This window comes from Pteropus vampyrus, unplaced genomic scaffold (genome assembly GCF_000151845.1).
Source record: "Pteropus vampyrus isolate Shadow unplaced genomic scaffold, Pvam_2.0 Scaffold343, whole genome shotgun sequence".
Taxonomy (NCBI): domain Eukaryota; kingdom Metazoa; phylum Chordata; class Mammalia; order Chiroptera; family Pteropodidae; genus Pteropus; species Pteropus vampyrus.
The window spans coordinates 875,448-878,733 of NW_011889124.1; the positions used below are offsets into that span (position 1 = coordinate 875,448).

The following is a 3,286-nucleotide window of genomic DNA, read 5'->3' on the forward strand; positions in this document are numbered from 1 at the left end:
AAGCTGGAACCCCTTCCTGAGCTCACGCCACTGGGGCTCAGGCACACAGGAGATGCCTGTGTGTGACCTGGGGTGTGCCCGCCTCCCCAGAGCAAACAAGCCCAGCCCAGAGTCACTCTCCTCCCTGCCCCCCGATCTCTGTGGGCAGACCGACCCCCGCATCTCGGGGTCCTGGCCGGAGTGGGGTCCGTGCTGGTTCTCTTCCGCAGTGAGTTCTCCGGGAAGATGGACTGCACGTCAGCCTTGGTCTGCCGAGCAGGGCACACCCAGCACGAGCAGGTGTGTTGCCGCTGGGTTCACAGCAGTGCCGGCGGCTGGGCTGCTGGGCCCTGATCACTGGCTCGTGGGACGTGGCCCTGGGCCCCTGGTTAGAGACGGCGAGCCCCAGGCCAGGGGAGGAGCTGCCACCTGGCCTGCTTTGTCAGGCACTGGGAGTCTGGCTGGGAAAGGAGAGGGAGGCACCCTTCAGGCCAGGGACCTGTGCGTGGAGCTGTCCACCGTGGTCCCGGTTCAGTGTTATCGTCTTCCTGTGTAGTCATTCATTAATGATCTGAAGGTGATTCACACACCCTCAGAGTTTTTTTGTTGGTTTTGTTTTCTAATTCTACTCACAAAGAAGAAAGACTCCACACCAGGAGGCCAGGGCTGGCTCTGCCCACTCCCTTTCCCAGCCCGCCATGGCTGGGGTGCACAGGTCGTCACAGCTTCGGGGCAGGTGGTTCCAGGCCTGTGGGGCCGCAGTGGACACGTGGGGGAACAGCAGACAAGAGGCAGCCAAGCATTGCCGGCAGGTGCACGGGCTTCGGCCCTGGCTCAGGTCTCTCCCCTGCCTCCCCCAGGTGTGGCTGCATGGACACCACGCAAGGGCATGGCAGGTGAACGCGTCACCACACAGAAGACCCACGGGAGTGCCGGCGGGCTGGCCTCCTGGTTAGGAGGGTTCTTCTTTGCGAGGGGACCGAGAAGCGCTGAGACCTCCCCGCCCACATGCTGCTCACAGGGGAAGCGGGGGGCTGAAGGGACCTCTGCAGGGAACACAGCTGTGGCCATTGGTGCTGCAGGCCGCAGGTGGCGCCTGCCCCAGCAGCCCACTCTTCAAAAGAAAGCTAGGTTGCTGTTTGCGAGGCCAGAGTTTCGTCGCCAGAAAAGCTGGAGGACCATTTGTGTCATCGGATGCAGTGGCACCGTGATCCGGGTCTCTCTACGAGTTTGTGTGATGACCTCAGGCCAGCCCGTCAGAAGGGCCTGGCAAAGCAGCAGCCCTTCTGACAGCAGACAGGGCGGGCAGGCCTGCTGAGGACTAAGTGACAGGCCGTGACGTGTGCGTCAACAGCCACCCAAGGCCGTAGGGAACAGAACCCTTTGGGGACCAAGCTGTTGCCAGAGCCCACACTCCTCCTGGGTCCTCGGCTGGGGCCCACGTGTCACCAGCCGGATGACAGTCACTCACCTCAGATGCTCTTGTGCGTAAGAAACGCGGTCTCCTCCAGGACCCCCTCCGGCTCCAGGAACGATTTCTCAGGAAGATACTCCCCCAGGCCGGCCACCTGGTCCTGCTGCGTGTGCCCCGGGCCACACTCCCTCACCTGTGCTGGGTTCTCGGTGCCCCGGCGGGAGTGGGGGGTGCAGAGCTGCCTGCTCCAGGCCCCGGCGTGGGAAAGTGGCAGCAGCCTGAGGAAGGAACATGAGCTCCAGTGGTGACAGCAGAGAGGGCGGACACTGGACACTGGCCTGAGCGCCCCCCGGGCAGCTCCGTGCTGGCTTGGAAACCCGGGCACTTCTGCACCCAGGGTCTCCCTCATGGAGCCTGCCGCCCCTTTGAGCATGCTGCCTCCGTGGGGGGCTCCCATCGGACAGCCCAGAAGCTGAGGCCCAGAAGCCACACAGGCCCAGGCAGCTGCCAGGCCCACTGCGCGGGTGACCAGTGATGACCGGTGAGTCATCATGCTCTGCAGAAGGGGCCTCGTGGATGTGGGTTTGGGGTGAAGGCCTGCTGGGGAGCAGGATCGGAAGCTGGCCACACATATCACGCTTCTGCTCAGCAGCCTGGGTCCTAAGAGACCGAGAGGCTGGGGCGTCCCCGGCGGCAGGGCGGCAGGGTGGCATGGGTGCAGAGGCAGCGGCCCTCTCCCAACCAGGGGTCAGCGGTTGCCTGGGTGGTGCCGTGGGGCAGGTGGAAAAGGTGCACAGCGCCCCCCAGTGGCGCTCTGCGCCTGGTAACAGCGCGGCCCAGGCGTGTGCCTCACGGGGCCCACAGCCCGGAGGGTGCATGCATCGACAGCAGCTTCTTCCTGCGAGGAAGCGGCTCTGCTCTGGCGCCATCTTGCCCCTGGCCTCACTCACCCTGCCCACGAGAGGAGCTCCAGGACCCAGTCAGTGCCGGGGGCGCTGGTCAGAGCTAACCACCGTCCCCCGCCGTTGCCCGGTGCGTCCACGTGGTTAAAAGTTCAGGCTCCTGAAACAAAACACAGAGAGGGAAACGTACTAAACCCATGGTCCTTAGTCTTAGGGTTTTATGAACTTGACCCAAAAAACAAGGGAAGTAAAAGCAAAACTAAATGAATGGGACCGCATCAAACAAAATAGCTTCTGCACAGCAAAAGAAATCATCAAAAACCCAAAAAGGCAACCAGCGGAATGGGAGGAAATATTTGCAAAGAACACCTCTGATAAGAGGCTAACATCCCAAATATGCAAAGAACTCATACAACTCAACAACAAAACAACAAACCACCCCGTTAAAAAATGGGCCAAGGACTTGAACAGACAGTTCTCCAAAATAGACGCATGTGAAAAGATGCTCAACTTCACTAGCTGTTGGAGAAATACAAATCGAAACCACTATGAGACACCACCTCACACCTGTAAGAGTGGCTGCCATCACCAGGGCAAGTAATAACAAGCGCTGGAGAAGATGCGGAGAAAAAGGGAGCCTCCTGCACTGCTGGTCGTACAGGAAATTGGTACAGCCGCTATGGAAAACAGGACGGCGGTTCCTCAAAAAATTAAGAATAAAATCACCACATGACCCAGGAGCCCCTCCTCCGGGTGTCTACCCCCAATGTTTGAAGACATTCACTTGTAAAGATATATGCACCCCGATGTTCACTGCAGCGTTATTCACAGCGGCCAAGACATGGAAACAGCCCACCACGTGTCCTCCGACAGATGAGGGGACGAAGAAGATACGGACGCAGACACGATGGAGCACGACTCGGCCCGAGGAAGAGATGGCACACTGCCACCTGCAGCAGCGTGGTGGGACCTCGACATGATCAGGCTAAGC

The 3,286-nt window shown here is 60.2% G+C and overlaps 2 protein-coding genes across 4 annotated transcripts in view; one reads left to right on the forward strand and one right to left on the reverse strand.

Annotated features, from left to right (window-relative positions):
- Positions 1–3,279, reverse strand: part of GPR146 (G protein-coupled receptor 146) — a 10,920-nt gene extending 7,641 nt beyond the window's left edge. The window contains exons 1-2 of one of the 3 annotated variants that reach the window (XM_023522371.1): positions 2,344–3,279; positions 1,451–1,671 (exon numbers count right to left, since the gene is read on the reverse strand). The gene's annotated coding sequence lies outside the window, so the exon portion shown is untranslated. Of the gene's footprint in view, positions 1–612; positions 753–1,450; positions 1,707–2,343 lie in introns of those variants that run through there. The other 2 variants (XM_023522370.1, XM_023522372.1) reach the window with 2 other exon arrangements.
- CUNH7orf50 (chromosome unknown C7orf50 homolog) overlaps positions 1–3,286 on the forward strand; it is an 85,690-nt gene that overhangs the window by 53,020 nt on the left and 29,384 nt on the right. The gene's annotated exons all lie outside the window — the stretch shown is intronic.